The following is a 19055-nucleotide window of genomic DNA, read 5'->3' on the forward strand; positions in this document are numbered from 1 at the left end:
AGACCATGAATATATATATGACTTGCTTTTAGACTGTGACTCATTGTACACCGGGACTGGTACCAACAACCACACATACAGCCAGTACTGTAGGAAACGGCCCCAATTCTCCAACATGTGCACGCGTTGCCCTCCCTGGCCGTGTTACCACACAGATGGTGCCAACTCTACTCTGAACATAGTCAAAAGTACCCAGGCAGAAATCTTAGTGAAGGGCTACACTGTCTAACCCATGCCATAAACAATTCCTCTTTATTGCTTGCAAGTACTTTCTGAGATAACCCGCACCCTCAGGTGATCCACACCAAATCAGAAGCAGGGAGAGGGATTTTTCTACCAGAACACAGCAGTCATAAAAACAATATTGAAATCTTGTTTTCAAGAGAGAAAAGTTTTTGAAAGAGAGACAAGCACATGTGTTTCCCTTCATGAGGTAGGAGAAATACTCCACTCCTCCCTTCCCCAGCCGGCAGCAGGTAGTATAAAGGAGGAAATACTGGTTGCCAAAATGGTATAGCTTAAATAAGCTCCTGGTACCTTGAGGTTTGAGGGGCCCCCAGGGGAGTAGACATTTGGAGCGAGAAAAGGCAGAGGAGGGGAAAACGGTTAAGGTGATTTTCTTTGCCTTGGTTTTTAAAGCAATCTCAGCCTGCTAAACTTTCAGTCCATGCTGCCACTGGTTATTTCCAAAGTTATCTTTGCACAGAAAAAGGCTAGAACCCTTCTCTTTCTTTCTCTCTCTTTTTAATGAAAGCTCAGTTTAGATCTGATATCACTTTAAAAGGTTTGCTATCAAAGTTTATCAGACCCACTGGGACAGATCAGAGTTTTCAGAGGCTCAGAGTTTCACAGCAGATAACTCAAAAGTGAACTATCCAATGTTCTTAAAAATACTCATTTTTCTTGGGCTCATCTTCTACACAAAGCTGCACTGTATTCAAGTATTATTATGAGCAATCCCAGTTGCTTACATGGTGCTGACCACATTTTTGCCTTTAGAGCAAACTAGAGCAGTCAACATTCAGCAACCTGTCCTCCTGGCTGGCACAAAGTTGAACAGAATGCCATTTTGCAGAGCGTGCAAGCCCTATTACAACCATGGAATAATGCCTGTCTGGGCTTCCTAGAAAGAGGTCAGGATTTTTAGAAAGTGATAGGAGATATGAGAGTGATTTAGCTTTAAAAACCCAGGTTTTCTTTTCCCTCCTTAAAAAAACAATAATAATAATAATAATAACAACAACAATAATAATAAATACTTCTCTATCTAGAGACTATGCATGAGAAATTTCAGCTGGAAAGCAACAAAATGAGAGGAGAGATTAGCATGTCAAGCTTCTAATAGAAAGGTTGTTCTTTTCTAATGAAGTCATTGGTATTATAATGTGGTTTTTAGTAGGTCATCCTTCTAACAATGCATGGGAATAAACATTGCATCTGGTAGTATCTCTGACAATAACATGTATCACAGAGGCATTTATTTACAGTGTGAAGGGAGAGGAGCTGTTTAGTTTCCCAAGACAGTAATGGAAAGCATGATGTCCTAAAGCTGAGGGTGGTGAAGTTCCGGGAGAGGTAGTGGGAAAAAACACTCATGATAAACCGAAGAGTGAAATAGAGTTTCAGGGCAGATGTTTGCAGGATGCATCATCACTGCGAGAAGTTGGCAGCACTGGAAAAATGCTGAGAGATGAAATGGCTGACTTCAGTGGTCAAATGCTGGGGCCACCAACCTCATGTCCTTCTGCAGCCACTTAGCAGTGTTTTATACCCTTCCTGGTGACTTCACAGCACTCTTTGACCTTGCCACTAGCTAAAGCAAGGGGCCCAATAAAACTTGAAAGAGCTTTTGATGCTCAGGGCGTGAAGATGCCAGTGCCCACTGCCAGGGTTTATCCCCCCCCACAGAGCTTTTCGCCAGTGAATGTCTTTCACAAGAAGCATGTGCAACCACTTGACAGCTCATCTGCTTTCTAATTCCTTAACAGGTCATGCAGATGGACCAGAAGCTAGATGACATCCTGAATATGCTCCAGGTTCAGCTTGGGGATCAGCCACAGGCACAGATGTCAGGGTCAGCCACCCCACCTGTCAGACAGTTAGTTACAGACAGCCTCGGATTGCCCCCCAAGTCAACCAGAATATTTAAAAGCAAGAGGACAACCACATGCCACCATCTCATTCTTTTAGGTACAGTTATTTTTAAGTCATGCTGTCTCGGGATTCAGATGTGTTGTTGGTAAAATGAACTATTCTGCTGTAGTAGATTAAATAAAAATGAGAAGAAGCAGCAAAAAGCCAGTCACACCCCTAGGAGAGCACATAAGTTTTGCACCTGTTTTATTAGCCATCATTAGCTAACCTATGCCAGCCTGTGGAAGTCCAATGCAGCCACCCCATTTAGACTGACTAGACATGCACAGAGCACTCTGTTAAGGTAAGCATCCAAGCAAGGGTTAGGATGACCCCTTCATGGGCAGAAGAGGAAAAGGACTGCTTTTTCTGGCATTTAATCACTAAGTTTAATGCTCACAGCATGCCCAAAAGGGGGAAAAGAGCCAGCATTTGAACATGAAACAAATGGAAATCAGTGAACAGGAAAATTAAACAGCATGTTTTGACTTCTACCAAGCAGTGAGGATCATAAGAAGGGTAGATTTATATGCTAGTGTGAATGACAAAGTAAAGACAACAGGCTACTGTTTAAAAATATGGAAGTGTACACAGGCTGGCTGACATATGAAAGACTGAAGTAAAGGCTTCAGCTAATTAAAGAAAAGGGTTGCAAATGAGATGAGATGCATGTTGTAACAGACAGGCAAGAGAGATAGTATCTGCGTAGGCTTACTGCACAAGAACACTGTAATAGCTATCAGCTACACTGATGACTGTTATGCAAAATGTTCTCAAGCCTCTACCTTCATTCAGCAGTGGCTGTTGACTCCAGTTGCCTTAATTTGAACATAAGAAACCTGTATGGTAATTGGCTGCGAAAGTATTTGCAAAGCTCTGTTCGAGTCACTGAGTAACACAGTGCTCCAGGAGGGCTGCAGCTGTGATTGAGAGCGGCAGGGTTTCTTAAAGAAGACAGAAATGCACATACTGTTGATGAAAGTTAATCACTATTTAAATAAACTGCTATATATAATTTAAAATGCTAATTTTTTTCCTGGTAATTTGGTTGCTAATCAAGTGCATATGCTGGCTGATACGCTGTCACTGTGAAATGGATCTTAACCTGGCACTCCAGAAAAGGGACGATGCAACACTGTTGCTAAATATGTAAATAATAAACCAAAGTAAAAAGGGTACAGTGTTATTTACTCAAGTCTTTTTAATATATTTGCATAACCAAGCCTTTGAATTAACAGGAGTCTGCAGAGCAAAGACCTGATTCCTGGGAAATCCTAAATATATTCTATTCCCACTCCTATCCATGGAAGCAAATCCTGCACTGCGTTTAAAAGCAACTTGAAAGACTGGTGCCTTAATAAGCGTTTATTTGGACCAATGACTGGTCCATTTCAATGTAATCAAATTAGCTTCTAACTGTTACCTGTCCCTTTAAAACTCTTTCCCAGGTTTGTGTGTCTGGGAATTCAAGCTTGGAAAGAGTACAACGAGACTGATTCCAATCTTTAGATTGCAGACGCGTCTTAGACAGAATATTAATGATGTGTGAGAGTCAATAAAAAAAGCAATGTGGTTTTAATTAAATCAGCTGACAAGCTGCCGTTCCATCTTGTCTGATTACTACAGAGTTACTGAACATGACCAAATACAGCATGTAACATGGGAAAATCGTTAATAATCAGTGTCAGAGCACTGAGTTGCTCCTGGCTATTGGACGGGGCCATGAGTTTCAGCAGTGGTCCTTCATGTAACTCCACTGATTCTGGCCACTCATAGCTAAATGGGTGACTGGACACTGAGGGGATGTAGCATTGCATCACCCACAGGTAGAAAACCTCCCTCAACATCCCTTTTCCACAAAGAGTCAGAAGACAAACCGTTCTGCTTTCAGGAGAAGCATTCAGGGACTTCTGTGGCCAAGACTAGGTGACATTTCCTTCTGGTAAACAGCAGGCATTTGTGTCACTGGTATGCATAGTCACTGTCTTGTGGACCAACGAATGCAACAGTATTTTACTTGCTAATGAGTCTCAAGAGTAGTGTTAAGGCACTGTACATACAGTAACACCTACTACTCTAAAGAGCCTAGAAAATACACTGAATGCACTCCTTCAGAAGATTCAGCTAAATGAAATATGAGTGGTGTCAGCTACAGAGAGTGTCAGAAGGGATGAGTGGGTGGGAGGAAAAGATAACGAGGCCCACTGGGGTCACTTTAGAAAAAGAGAATGTGTGCAAGTGTGTGTGTCTGTGTCTGTGTGTGTGTGTGTATGTGTGTGATCTTTTTTTTTAAATACAAGCCAAAGCTCCCCCAGGAAGTCTTCAGTGAGGCCACAGCCTGAGTCTTTAAGGGTCTGAAAATCCAGTAATGATGGCCAGCCACCCACTTTACAGCTGGCCACTGTGAGCACTGCTGTGTGGCATAACATGTTCAGACAGGACCTGCAATAGGTGAAGGCAGCCATCACCATTGCAACAATGGAGAGATAAGGGTGTGGCCTGTACAAATTGCAGTGAGGAAGGAAGGCGGCGGGGTGGGAGACACCCACTTTCACACCATATGATGACACTAATGGTAAAAAAATAAAAGCAACATCACTTAGCCTTACTTAATGCAGTCAAGCAAACCCCCTCCATACTCACAGCTATAGAAGACAACAGTTGCCATCTAACAAAAACCTTTCTGATTGCCCAAGGTTAAAAGTGTGCAGGAATAGCAGTGATGCAGCCATCTGGTAATATTACCTGACCCTTCTTCTGAGCAGAGATGTTTCTGCACAGTGAACAGACTACATATTAATACATTTGCATGTCACCAGCATTTGAGTGCCCCTCTACCAACATGTGCTAGCAGCAAACATTCAGCAGCAAGCTGTGATTTCTGAAGACAAGCATTGACTCCTACTAATTGAATTTTTGTCAGGCCTCACCATTCACTATGCAGGTAGAAACAGCATTAGATCTAGGTCATTGCGTATACAGGGAAAGAAAAAGATCAGGGGAGAAGCACTGGTGATGAGCCTCAGGAAACTCCAAAGCCTTGAGGAGTCCTCCTGCAGTCACGAGTCCCATCAAGTCATGAGGTGATATAGTCTATCAGTGAACAGTATCAGAAGACTGCCAAGTGCATCATAGCAGTTTTTGCTAACTGGCTAAGGCAGCATAGATGGACCAAACAATACCCAAATCTGTCCTCTAGAAGAGTTTTTTCTTAGGAAGCCTTGTCATAATTCTTGCATGCAATTGAAAGGAAATGAAATTCTTGCTCTGGAGACATGAAGATTATATGGTCCCACAGATGACTTCCTTGTTCCAAATCCCTCACTTTCCTGTGCTTACTGTTACATTCGGGAGTCTTCCTGGGAATAAATAAGCAGCGTAGCTACAGAGGGAGGCTCGATTCTTGTGTGCCATTATTTAAGTAGCTTGTGTAATCCTGGTTAGAAGATTATTAGCAGAGGTCTTGTCCAAAATTCCAACTTCTCTGCTGATATTAAAAAAGGGTTCATTAAAAGGAAGAGAGCAAAGTGGACTTACAGGAAGAATTCTACCTTTGCATTATCTTTTTGGAAACTGTGAGTATCGAATTTTCCCTCTCAGCAGTGGCTCTAATACAAGGCAAAATTACAGAACATATTCCCAGGGAACAGCATTTGTGTGTTTTCACTTCCATTTCAACCAACTTTAGTGCAGTGAGTAGGCTATAATACTTCAGCACTGATCTGAGGTTCTTCCTATTAATTTCTTCATGCTGGGAGTTCAGCGCACACATCACACACCCAGCTGCTGATCAAAGAACACATTCAGCCAAGCTCATTGCTACAGCAGCTCTTCTCACATCAGTAAAATAATAATGTACCAGGAAAGAATACACTCCAATGAAGTTACCTGCGCTGTGCAGTCAGGTCTGCAATGGTCTCACATTGTTTTTTCATTCAGAACAAAGGCATAGACTTTGCAGTCAAGATCCCTAAAGGCCACAGTGTGAGAGAATTCAGCAAGGGTGGTTGTCAGGAATGCATTCTACTGATGCATCAAAAGACAGGACTACAAGAGATCAAGGGAAGATTAGCTATTTATTTTCAAAAAGATCACATGGTTTTCTATCCGATCCAGTTTCACTGTGAAGATACGTGGTGTCCTCCCTTACCAGAGACATCAACACCAACCAGAACAAGATTTTCCACATTCTTTTCAATAACGCATGGCATCCTGGAGGCTGCTGTCTGCCTATGATGATGCAAGATGTTCAGAAGTAATTACAATAAAGCCTGAAAGGATTATTTTCTTATTTCTATAATTACACAGTCAGTAATATTATCATGAGCCAATCTTATCTTTCAAATGTATACCCAGATCCTTAATGACGATATTTCCAAAGTGATGTGTGGGATTGCAGTTCTCTGTATGATAAAGCTGCTGCAGTGAGGGAGAGTAAAAGTTCAGTTTTCATCAGCTAATCTTTCACTCCTGAATAAAGATAACTGCCCCCAAAACAGCCTATATGGGTCACAGATCAGAAGTCTTCTCCCAAGTTTGGTACACCCTGCACATCTCTTGAGAGTAAAAAGTAAGAAAAGCCTCACCAGTCATAGCTGTCCATTTCAGAAGTGGGTCCCTTTAGTGGCTCCAGAGGTTTTCCAGCCACGTGCCTTGACCTGGAGTCACCAGAGGAGCCTTTGCTGGAAGACCCTTTCACCTCCGTAGGGCAATGTCTCAGCTCCCAGCTCTCTAGCTATGGAGAATGAACCGTTCAGTGCCTCAAGGGGTTTACTCCTCTCACTGATGTTTTCCAAGCCCAAGCCACAAAGGCACTGCACTCATAACTATGATGTTTAGGATGTGTTGTATCTGGTGGAGCTGTAAATGGCAGGACATGTTCAGTAGCCCCCAAACAGTATCTCACAGAGAGTCTGAATAACTGTGTCTGAAAGGAAAGGCATGGTTTAGGGAATGAAGTGGCATAGGCTGAAGAATCTCAACCATCAAAATTGCATTATTTAGTACCCTGAAGGGGGTACACATTAAGGTCATCATGATGGCCCAGGAAAAGCATGGCCAAGAGCTATGGTGCAGATGTCTCTCAGCCATGAGCTCTAGCTCAAGCAGAGTCCAGCCAACAAAACTGAGCAAGATGGTATTGTTCTACTTTTTAGATGGGAAAAAGTTTGAGTTTCTCTGAGCTTGCCTGCAAAGCAACCTCTTTTCTTGGTCAAGGCACAGTCAAAGGCAGCTGGAAATATTAAACAGTGTAAGAGAGAAAAAAAGTAAACTAACTTTTTGAAGCCCCTGCTAGTGGTCATTATCCTCTTTCCCATTGCACACCACATGCTTTTCTAACCCTGAGAAATCCTCAAGCTCTGGATTATATTCATGTTACTGGTGCTGGGGATGTGCATGCTCTCTCTCTCTCTCCCTGTCATGCAGTAAACAGTGTCTGTCAGACACGAAAGAGTAAAACTGCAAAGAGTGTCTTCTCTACAATGAGCTGTTTTGCCAAAATACTCATTATGTTGTGTTTAGCTCTTATTATGGTTTACAGTGGCTCCCGAATGACTCTGTAAAAGTACAGTGTCTCTGCTTAGATTGCTGGCTGTGCACCCATTTGTCTCAGGGTTTGGATTTGATACATGTGGGTTTGTGAACAGAATTTTAACTCATCTTCGTGATGTTATTTGATCTCCTCTTGAGATGGGCGGAGCTGCGTGGAAGGGAGACTCATAAGCTCTAAAGGAAAGGGAATTTTTGAACTCTGCCATCAATGTAACTGCTAGCTCATCTGCTGAATCAGACTGGAAAGGCTTGTTCCCTGTTTAACCAAAGAGTCATAATTTTCAGGAACAAAGCTTTCCAAGCATTTGCCTGAAACTTACCTCAGCCATAGCATGGAAAGAAAATTCATATTTCAAAAATATCTGTCAAGCACTCCTTATGAACAGCTAAAATGCAGCTTTTCTTCTTTACTGCTGTGTACCTTAGTTGTCACATCTGATGTTACGTGAGCATTAACATAGTCAAATAACCTAGTAGCATTTTACACCTACCTCACCCAAGGGCCAAGCTACAGAGAAGCAAAGTCCCTGGTGTTTCACATGAAGCATCCTCTGGCCGATGCTCAGGTTACAGACAACCCTGACCAGGAAAGTTCTAAGAGGTTGTTTTCTTTGCCAAAAGATGAAAGATATGTTCAATAGAATGTGCCTTGAGAGATGGAAATGCTTGTTGCAGGATAAGCACAGCACTGGGTGACCCTGAGTACCACTTTCTGCAAAGGTGTTGAGAGTCTCTGGGTTGCAGAAGGAACAGGAGAGGATTCCTTCCCACATTTCCTGACCTCTGCTAACTAAAGTGAGCAATGATCTGCTTAAGGTAGGCTAGCTCTTTGTTCACTCATCTCTAACACCACATGTGATGTAACAATGGGCAAAGGCAGCGTGTCAGTTCCTCTCTGTCTACTGCTTGCCCTTTGCCATCATCTTGCAGTGTAAAATGAAGCTACTGTGCTCCTGAATTTTGGCGTCTTGGAGATACTGCAAGTAGCTTCTGAGCCTTGATCCAAGTGACCCCAGCTTCCTTGCGGAGAGGAGTTCTTATCATTTCTGATGCAGAGATAGATCCTTCCCAAGCTTGCTCACTAGGGTCCTTCAAGTACTTTTGTGTTTGTGGTCGAGCTGCTGCTTTTTCTACTGTCAAGGTACGGGGGGAAGGAGAAGCATCTGTTCATTACTCCTTCAGTAAAAGAGCAATTGCTTGATTTGGTGTTCTAATTCTTTTTTGCTTTCTTTACTAAGAATTTCCCCTTTCTGAAATACTAAACAGCTCATTTCTTCCAAGCTAAACAAATGATTCTGCCAACTACTGACTTTTTATCCTTTCTACTTCTAAGGGTTGGTACAGTAAAGTACAAGTTTCCCGTCATTTGATAACAGGTCAGGAGACCAAAAAGAACTAGGGACAGCTCCCATGACAGAGCAATACTGCACCAAATCCTTCAGTTTGGCTAAACCATGAATGTCATCACTCTCAGATTCCAGCAAAACAGTTGGCCAACTCCCAGGGGGCTACTGTTTTGGTCAAGGATCAGCAGAGTGCAGTAAGATTCCAAATAAGTCTCCATCCTCAGAGCCAAGTATGTCCCTTTTACCATTCTGATACTTCATCTCCTCTTTGTTATCATGTTATTTCCCACACGACAGTCCAGCTAACCAGATCCTTGCATTATGAAAGCAGTACAACAAACTGCAGGAAAAGTCAAGATCTGGTCCAAAGGGCTGAAGCTTTCAGCATACAGTCATTCCCCTCCATAAGGTTTACAGGAAGAGCATAAAGGACAAGAATGAAAATCACTGCAGAGACACAGACCACTGAGAGGTTGTGTACTTGATGGGCCCATGGTCAAAGCAGACTAAATTTAATGCAGGTAGGAATTGAATGGAGTCAATGGAATTACACCACAGATGAATTTGGCTTGATCTCACTTACCATTGTGCTGGAATAAACACATGGTTGGTTAAAATAAGACCTGGTTCCACTGACCTTACTGGAGCTTCAGATTAGACTCAACATTTTACAGTGGCCTTCAAAACACAAATATTAGAATGGCATATAGTAGTTTCTATTCTAAGGAAAATGCATGTGTTTTGAAATAAATAGAGATGGATTGATGGAAGCTTCCCAATGGCTGTGGTCAGCTTTTGCAAATAGCATTGCTTTGGGTAGGTTCCCAAATCCCTGGGCTTCCCTTGAGTTTAATGTACAAATGAACCCAAAATAAAACAATGAAATTGTCCTGGAAGCCACACATTCTGCCTGACTTGGGATCAAAATCTGAGAAAGTCACATATGTTTGATGATAAATTATTGAAAATACGGCTGACATAATCAGGAAAAAAGCTCCCAAATCATCTGGGCCTGGCCCATGTCCCCATTCCATAAAAATAAGATGATATTCACCAACAATATTTTTCTTGAAGCTAAAATTTAAGGTGATAGCAGAATTGATGAATACACATAAAATCACCTTATCCCTTCAAGTATAGATAGCTGAAAGAGTGGTTTGTGGCAAGGAATCACCTATGACAGTTACGCTCTTTCTTGTCCTGGAATTGAGCTGCTCCATGAACTCCCCCCTCCATCCAACCCACTGTCAAATTTGGGTGAAGTCACATCTTTGGTCTTCAATAGACGGTCCTTATCTACATCACTGATTTAAAGAAGCATTGCACTGGAGCCATGGATGGCTAGAATGAAACAGCAGCCTGAAGCTGTATCGCTTCTTCTGGCTTGCCAAAATAACCTAGTGGGGTGTCAAAGGGCTGCCAGAGTAGGCTGCTCGGCCAGGGAAGAGAAGCCGGATGCCCAAGGTGACAACAAGGCTGGCAGAGGCCATGGCATCACTGGCAAGGGCCCACAGGACTCCAGCAAGACGAGCAGAGCACATCTGGTGATAGCAACCAGGTTCAACCAAGAGTCCCAATGACCTATCCAGGCCATGGAGGTGAAGTAGGACTGAGGTCAAGCTGGGGAGTGAAGTCACCAAGGCAGGGTCAGGGTCCAGATCAGTGGGGCAAATGGCCAGGCACAGGCATTGCTGCTACACAGCTGCAGCATAGCTCAGGCAGGCACCACAGGGGCAGCTCCCAAGAGAAGGAGGGGGATCCTTAGCCCCTCCTGCCAGGAATTATGCTCCACTTCCAGGAGCTTATCAGTGTTGTTGAAGCAGGGCTAAAGATTCCCCTGGAGGATAGAAAGGCTTGAAACAAAAAGATTATAAAAGTAGCAGGGAGCTTCAAAGATACATATAAAAAAGTAGGAGGAATTGGATGAATTGATGGTCCCCCACCCCCAGGTGTCAGAAAGGTGCACAGTTGGCTGCATGGAAAGGTGGGATGCACAGCACTCAAACAGCTTTGCTTTCATAAAAATTTTTTTTAGACTTTTGGTTCTGTTTTTCTTCTTTATCTCTTCCCCAGCAGCCACTGACAGATGACCTTTAAAGCTCTGGAGAGGTGCACCAGCAGGTGATTTACTAACAGCTGTGCCAGTCAGCAAAATGGAGAGGGGCAGAGGTCAGCGCTGGACAGAGCAGGTCACTGAATGCAAGAGTGGGATTTAATTAAAGAAATATGCATTACACTTTTTATTGCTTTGTGTGTGTGTGTGCAAGCACACGCCTTTTTTTTCTCGCTCCTGCTCCCTGCACCTGGACATTTCATGCTGGATGTGTCAGCCTGGCTGCGCACACTGTGCCTCCCCCCTGGCTTGCCCCTCCTCCCGCTCAGCCCACCCCCAGGACGCCACTCGCTGACATCCCATCTCATGCTTGCAAAGAGACTGGGGAACAGGTGGGGACTAGGCGGGAGATGGAGGAAACCAGCAGCTGACAGCACATGACATTCCTGCCTGGCCCTCAATATGCACGAGGTGCTGCCTGGGTGTTTTGGGGGGGCTCAGGCTTTTTCTCCCCTCTCCCTATGCAATAAACCTTTGCCCTTCTTGGTATCTTCCAGATGATCCATTAGGAGAGAAAAGCAAGCCGCTAAAATGACATATTACAGTCTTTTCATTTCCATAGGATCGAGGGCTCATCTGCTGAAGCCAGTGGGAATTTTAAGAACAGACTAGTGAAATGCAGCAGAAAATACAGATTTGGTGGCTCTGAATTCACAAACCAGTGTAGTTTATTACTTTCATTCATATGCTTCTGGTCCCTTTTTTTGGCTAATTCAAGCTTTTATTATTACTATTATTCTGTTGATGGTTTTATCTGATTTTTATATATATAATATTCATATATAAACAAGCTTCCATTCAGATTAGGACTAGAAATGAGTATTGACAGATCTAGCACTTCAAATGTGGAAATTTAAGTAAGAGCAAACTCAGCAGTGTCTGACTTGAGCCACAACATGTCTGTTAAGAGCTGAATACTGTAGGGAGCACAGCACCTGCAGATCATGGGACCAGTTTTTTAAGGGATCATTACCCATAAACGAGCCCCCCTTTTCAAAAGAGCACAGCACAGAGGATGCCGCTCTGAGCTGAAACACAAATATCGCAATGGGAATGGCTGCAAACTAAGTGCTTTTGAAAATCTGGCCCCACAGTGACCTGGAACACATTAGACAATCCTGTTTGGGGCCTCTCCAGATTTCATCTGAAGTTAGGAAAGCGCTTGCATTCTTAATTTGATTATATTTAGGTATGTGTTGTATCTATTACGTTGGCTGATTTCATTAGCCTGAAAAAGCTGGCTAATAAATTTGCAGGACACTGCAAGTGCTCCAGTCCAAGTCTTTTATATGAGGATGAGAAATATGCAATCTTAAAAAAAAATAACACAGGAATTTTTTAAGCAGTATCTGGTAAAATTCTTTTCTATTTGACTTTCATGGCTTGTAAGCTTACACTTTAAAAAGCGTAATAATCATCTTCTCTGACTCCTACATAGCATTGTCTTTTGCTCCACACAAAGGTAACTCCTGGATCAAACTCAACACTTCTGCCTGGCCAAGACCACAGCTTTGAAAAAAGTTTCAGGCTTGCTGTCAAGTCTTTAAGTAATGGAGAATCCACTGCAGATCTCTGTGTTGTTCTAGTGGCTAAATTAATCTTCCTTAAAATAAACAACATTTTGTGTCCTATTTCTAGTCCAAATTTATCTAAATCACAGAATCTTATGGGGAGGAATCAGATGAATTTAAAAAAAAAGTTGTTTCTTTTCAAAAGTCACTTTCCATATAGACATTTCTACTAATCACTTTGTAGTCTTCTCTTGAGTAAACCACATAGACTGAACTTCCAAAGACTCTCAATGGAAGGCAGATTTTCTAGGCTTCAGATCAATCTGCAAGCTCTTTTTTGTGAATGCTTTCCAATTTTCCAAACATTCTTCCCTGTGTTGTTGGTCCCCTTGATTGTAGAGTTACATATAGGATGAATGGTTATGCAAAATATGGTGGTGGTCATTGGCAGGACACTTCCCTGAAAACTCCTGTGACTGGTTAGTATCCATGGACCTAGTATGTAATACCACACATAGCTGCCAAATTTTACTTGAAGCATTCTCCACAGCTAACCGTCCTAGGCTTATGCATCCATTGGGATTAAATCCAGGCTAGGTTGCTTTCAGATGGCTTTCACAAAAGGCAAGAAGAAACCACACGCACCCAAGTCAAAAGAGATTTTGGAGTAATCAGGATTCTGTGGGTTCCTATTTCCCTCTCACTCTTTTCATACCTACTTGTTTTTATCTCCATATATTGACCACAGCCATTGTCCATAGGTCTTAATTTTGCTGCCCTCACTTCAGACAAACTCTCTCCAAAAATGGATGTTCTTGGCTTAGCGAACTGTCCTGGAATGTCTAGATCTAAACTAATTACACATCCATCACAGACTTCCCGTCATCCCACAAAAACTGGGATGACTGTGCTAGACTGAGCCTTTCAACACAACCAAGGGATCTCTATGTCCTGTTCCCTTTAAAATGCATGGGAAATAAATATTCTATATCCCTATCTGGCTTTGAAAATCCTCCTGCAATCTCTAACTCTCACTCTCCGTCTGTAAAACAGGAATAACAGCAATTCCTACCCCATATCTGCTTTATCAGTCTTGTCTATGCAGACCACAAGTTCTATGAGACATGAACTGGCTGCTACTAAATATAGGTACAATGTCAAGCACAGATTTTATTAGAGCCCCAAGGCACTATGGCTCCATAAATAACCATGTTGACTTTTTCCAGATTAAGAACACATCAATGGGAGCTTTGCTTGAGCAAGAACTGCAGGACCTGGCACTAGTGTTTTTAAACCCTAATAGAAATGAGAGTCTGAAGCCTCTTCCAGTCTCATTCACTGGTATCAATGCTTTTAATACCAAGTCAGCTGTTGTGACACAAAGGGTATGTTTCTCTTGGTGCTGTTTCTTGGAACTGAAGAGCCCTCCTGAAGTTTTCATTTTCTTTACTGAAAAGCCCTGCTATGGTAAATCATCAATTCACCAAATTTATAGGAGGCACAGCACTTGGTATGTCACATCTCTGAGCCCAGCCTAATGATTCACTTACTTATGCTTTTGTTCCTTTGCTTTGTAGTTCTCTTGATTTCAGCAACTGTCTATCATTTTCACGTGGTTTGCTAGCTAGAATGCCCCCTACTATTCCAATAATCATTGCCCTGCTAGAGTGTTTATTACTGACTGAATGGCTGCACAGACTGGTAAAATGACCTGAGCTGTATGAATTTTCCCTCAAGTCTCTGGGGCCTCACAATTCTTGAAAGAACGCAAAGGAATTTAAAAAAAGTAAGCTTAATTACGGGGAAAGGTTAAAGTCAAGTTTTTCTACAATAGGAGATTTCGTCACTAGCCTTGCTGTCTCTGTTACTGAGCACTCATCACGTCAGCTTCAATAGTCAAAGAGCAGCTGTGAACTTGTCATGCAATGAGAACTGAGCCAGGTAATGTTTGAGACCCTGTTGTGCATCTTCTATCAAAATACTGTTGCTTAAATTGTATATGCTCATCCTCTACAGAACATGTACCCTGGATAGGGTCCCAACATGCTAGTGACTGCCTAATGGTTTGCCTTCTGTATTTGAATTGAGGTTTGTGGTAGGTGCACTATTGAAAAAAAAAAAACAAAAAAACCACATACACATACAAAAACCAGTGACCAATACAAGATAGTACACAGTTGTGTAAATAACTATGGGAAGATTTCCAAAACACAGACTATGTCTAACTTTTATCAGTGGTTTGTTTTCCCTCTGGCTAAGATTCTCAAAAGTGGGTGCCTAAAGTTAGTCTCTCCTGGGTAAAAGCTTCAAAAGCATCTTAATAACTCAGGAATCTAAGTGCCTAGTAGAACACTTCTTAAAGGCTCTGGAAAATCTCAGCTCTCCATCTGCATCTTTAGTGATATGACTTTTAAATGCTCCGAGCTCACAGTAGCTACTATTGCAGTTCACAGCTAGGATTCTTTCAAGGAGTCTAGGGAAGTGGGGCACGCATCACATTTTGCCTCTGGGCCTGACACTTTCAAAAAAATCACACCTAATATGGATTTCCATGTTCAATATGAGTCTAGCATTAGGTCTCAACTTCTGAAAATCCTGGAGTAGATTTCTATGCCATCATTGCCACACCGTGGCATTTATATTTACAAATCAGACCACAAGTACTGCCATTTGGGGAGGTTTCCACAGCACTGTTATTCCCATATCCACAACCCATCACTGCTGTCACATGTGCTAGCTCTAGGCAACAGGGGGTATAAAGGGCACCAAATAAACATGCACAAATTATTCTCGCATGCAAATTTTATTACAGCTGTATGAGGGGATTCTAAGACATTTCTGTTTTTTACTACTTCTTATGAAAAGAGGATTTTTTCTATAGTACTAAAACAAAAAATACAACAATTTTTCACCCTGGGAAGAAGGGTAGGAAAAGGACTCCTGGAACACTTTTTGTGGAGTAAGCTGTTCCACACTCCTTATTCTGCGAGAATCCCCATGGAAAACATAGAATAAAAGGCAATTTTTCATTCTAGGAAAATTTCACTTTCTGAACAGAGTAATCCGTGGAGCATAAAGTCAGTTACTGAAGAAACACCAAAGCCTGGTTTTACTACTCCTAACTCTAGGTATATGATGTATCTAGTGTGGGAGGCTGGATCTCTGGGTCCTGATTATAATTAACAGAGAAAGACAACTCCAGAAGGCAATTCATCCCATGCTGAAATAGGCACTTCAGAAACAGAAGATGAAGCAGCCTTTGGATTCACCTAGCTCTCTCTCCCATGGCTACAGAGGGAGACTAGCGCAGCTAGTTAGGCGCTAGAGATAGCTGAAGCAAATCCAGGCCAAGGACTGGAAGGGACCAATACAACCACAGAAACCCTGGCAGATGCTTCAGAAGGACTCTCCAACCATATTCCCAAATCACTGCTGGTGATGGTGATGGAAGCTTTGCTGCTGACATGGGAATCAAACAGCAGCTGTAAAAAAATCAAAGGCAAAAATTAAATCAATTTAAAACCCCTTCATTTCAGCTAGAGCTAAGCAAGGATTTTACTCATTGAATTTAGCCTTGCTCCTGTTTCCATATGGGTCATCTAGAGGTTATGTTTTCCTAATCTTCTGTATCAATCTCATGTCTGAACCATTTTCAGGATGGATCATATGTCTCTACACTGTTTGTCAGCCATGTGTTATGGTATCAAAATCCATGTGATACTGGCCAGATTCACTGTGATACAAGGTCACATGGTGTCATTTTTGGTCCCAAAATTAGGTTTTCTAATGTAAAAAAAAAAAAAAAAGTCTGTATTCACAAGGTCACATTTAGCCCTGTATGTTGTTAACAATTTCTGTTGCCATTAATGTTATTGCCAATAAGCTATTCACTGTGGAGCACGTACAATGAAGAAGAGGCACTCGAAGGTCAGAAGGAATCAATATTAATGCAAAGTAAACTTGCAAGTCAGGGAGGAATCACAAACCCAGCTTGAAGCTAATTTGTTTTTTTATTCCATGAAATATGCATGGTCATTTTTGCATTGTATTCACCAAGTTCTTGTTTGGGAGTGTTGTTAGGAACTCTTGAATTTGTCTTGAGTTTATAAGCCACTATATTGTCAGCCAAACATCTCTTGTTCACCAATGCAGTCCTAATTCAAGAAAAGGGAAAAACTCGCACAGCTGTCAATAGAGGAACTCCTAATGTCCAGTTTCCTAAGGATCCTGGAGAAAACAGCAGCTGTATTACCTGCAGCCTCCGCACAGAGTTGTAAGTCCTTTCCTGAGCTATTGTGCTGCTTGAATCTGGAGCATATCTTCCAAGTATTGATGTGCTAAATAAGGAACAGCAATCAACATCTGTAGAGAGTTCATATTTGGCATGTTTACATGAGTATCTATTTCTCCTTTGTCTTCAAGCAACAACTACTATATAATGTATTTGGTATGATTAATTGTGGGAATGTTGCTCATCCCAGCTAGCTTGACATCTCCAGTTACATGACATCTTTCTCTCATTTGTAAGAGAAGAATTGATTTTTGTATCTTGACACATTTATCATTGTGAGGTTGAGCTAGTTATCTTATGTGGGCTTGCTCCCTGGTTCTCAGGGTTGACAGATTATGGTGTCACATTAAAATCACATATGCCTTGTTATTGCAGCTGTATCTTGAAAGGAAAGCAAATAGAGGAATCTCCACCACACAAGAGCTGTAAGATGATGTTTTGTTCAATGAGCCAGTGGTTTGCAAGGTTGTTTTAGGTTATTATAATTTACAAACAGCTATTTGGTGTTTAATTTTCCCAACTTTGTTTTTTAATTTCAACAATGGAAAATTTAACACACTTTTCATAGTCCCACATCAGCTCCAAACTGATCAAATTGCCCTTGTGAGTGGGATTTACCTCACCTAATTTTAGCCATCTATTTAAAAGTGAGGCATCTGCTCTATATTAAGCATTTGGGCTTAGTCACAAGTGAGAGACAGATGCTTCTCAAGAGGTGACTTATCCCACCTGGTTTCAACTCAAAGCTTAGAATAGAAAGGCTAGTAACCTGCCACATGGATACAGAGCAAGGAAAAAGCAGAGCTGTTGTTCCAAGGCAAGCCTGATGTTACAACCCCATCAGAACAGCTCTGTCCAGGCATGGTCATTTCAGGTGAGGAAAACATTGTAGACAGCACATCACTAGAGGGAGAAAAAATTCAAATGTGAGGAAAGGAAGAAAGTCTAAGGATTCAATTTTTATGCTCACTTTGTAGTGACAAGTGCATCTTTGCAGCACTGCTTCAAAATGTGTAACTTTTTTGTGATTTCAAAAGCAGTAAAGCAAAGATGTATTCAAAAACCTCTCACAAGATCTGTGAGATTGAAGCTAAAATTTTCATCCTGGTTGACTCTGCAGAGCTTTATACAAAGTTCAAGACACTGTGCAGAATGAGAAAACTATCTGGAAGCACATTTCCAAAATAGTGCCCACCAAATCATCTAGACTTGATGATTTGGGGTGGACAACTTAGCTACAGAAGCACACGTGGTGCCATTCAGCTGAGGCTCATATGTCAGGATCTAGTGCCCAAATGTACAGTCAGGGAAAGAGGGAAGTAAGCCTTGGTCATGGGATGGATGAGGCACCCCTTTTATCTCCTCTCAGTAGGACTCCAACCAATATAACTATTCCAGCAAGCTGCTGCCTGTCTGCCCTGGAGTTTGCACAGTAACTGAGAGCATACGAAGGTCCACATGCAATTTAATTTATGCACTAATGAAAATGTGGCCAGCATTTGAATGGGAACCTGAAAGTGTACTTGCTTCTAGAGTATAAAAATTAGTGTTTCCAAAGAAAACTCAGGAATCGGAGATTGAGGAAAACACAGGAGGCTAAAATGGTGGTCTGAGATAACTTTCTTCAACATATAAAAGGGCTTCAGGTGTCCTGATAATGCTTCTGTTGGTTGTAGATGTGTTATTGCCCCTTAGGAGAAGTGACCCATTGCACATACTAGTTCAGATTTATCATACTTTAACAAACAGTTAGTTCCAGGAGGCATTTATAGTCTAAGATACAAACGTGTGAGGGTTGTTTCTAGATGCACAGATAAACAGTTCCATATAGAAATCCAGGAGCTTCTTGCTTGCAAGCACATGGATGCTTCCCCGTACCCTACTCATTCCACAGGTACTTTTATTGGTAAAAGCAGAGATGCAGAGGCCAAGACTAAGTAAATGTTCAGATCAGTAACTGGCGAATTCCTCAGGCTAGGAACTGAACTCTGTACTGGCAGGACAACGGACTGAATGAGACCTCTTTCCATCTTTGCAAAGCATAATCTTCTGGAAGCACTATCTTGTATTTTTCATTATGGATATTAGTATGATAATTACTTTCTTGT

The 19055-nt window shown here is 41.9% G+C and overlaps 1 pseudogene; it reads left to right on the forward strand.

Annotated features, from left to right (window-relative positions):
* Positions 1 to 2594, forward strand: part of LOC106488321 (potassium voltage-gated channel subfamily KQT member 1-like) — a 542964-nt pseudogene extending 540370 nt beyond the window's left edge.
* Positions 2595 to 19055: the final 16461 nt, after the last annotated feature.

This window comes from Apteryx mantelli, chromosome 1, assembly GCF_036417845.1.
Source record: "Apteryx mantelli isolate bAptMan1 chromosome 1, bAptMan1.hap1, whole genome shotgun sequence".
In the NCBI taxonomy this organism is placed as follows: Eukaryota; Metazoa; Chordata; class Aves; order Apterygiformes; family Apterygidae; genus Apteryx; species Apteryx mantelli.